Source organism: Halyomorpha halys, unplaced genomic scaffold (assembly GCF_000696795.3).
Source record: "Halyomorpha halys isolate HHAL.00 unplaced genomic scaffold, Hhal_1.1 Scaffold1584.1, whole genome shotgun sequence".
Classification (NCBI taxonomy): domain Eukaryota; kingdom Metazoa; phylum Arthropoda; class Insecta; order Hemiptera; family Pentatomidae; genus Halyomorpha; species Halyomorpha halys.
The window spans coordinates 75093-76072 of NW_027115570.1; positions in this window are offsets into that span (position 1 = coordinate 75093).

The following is a 980-nucleotide window of genomic DNA, read 5'->3' on the forward strand; positions in this document are numbered from 1 at the left end:
GATAATAAAATGTAAAATATAAGCAAATAATAATAATAAATGGTAAATTAAATTCCATTGAAATTAAAAACATAATAATTAGAAAAAAGAAAATTATATATCTAATTTTAGAAAAACAGCATAGGTCGATGATAAAACATAGAATAAGCATAATTTGAATGTATAATAAAAAATTAAATTCTAGAATAATTTCCATTCTATCTTTAAAGGTTTTAATATAATTATTTATTACCTTATATCATGTTTATTAGTGAATAAATACTTAATACTGTAATATTAATAAATTAATGAGTATTATTCTTATAATAGAATATTATTACTATATTATAATACAAAATAGAATGAATAGTAATATATATATTTTTTTGATGAAATTAATTGAAGAAGTAAACATAACTGTTAATCATATACAATTTTAGGAACGTTAAACTGTTTTTAAATTAGAATTTTATATCTGATAGAAAATCTCGGCGTTAAAGTCGATGAACTCTCAGGCTCATATTCTATCGTCAAAAGCCTTTGTATAAAAAAGAATGTGTATTCAGCGTTCATGAAAAGAATTAAAAAAAAAAAATATGATGCACAAAATAAGAGTGATTGAAATCCACCTTTTGAGAATGAGATAACCAATACACGGCCTCTATTTTTAATAAGTTTTTTTTTTTACTTCACCTTTACGGCTAGATCTTAGTTAGATTCAAACAGAAACCGTTGTACGATAATAAAATAAAAACTTGTAATTTTTTTTTTATCATCGACTTCAAAAGAACCGCCCCAGATGAGCACCTGATCCCTTATGGAAAAAAAATGAACAATTCGCTTGATTTCATACTGAACTTCTCTAAAAAAAAGTTCATAATAAAAGAAAAAACTTGTTAGAAAAAAAGCTATTATAATTTTATTTTTAGAGTATGCTAAAACAGTGGTTCCGCGAGTCCCTTCCAGCACTTCAGAGAAATAATTTAGAAATGGGTCTTTCC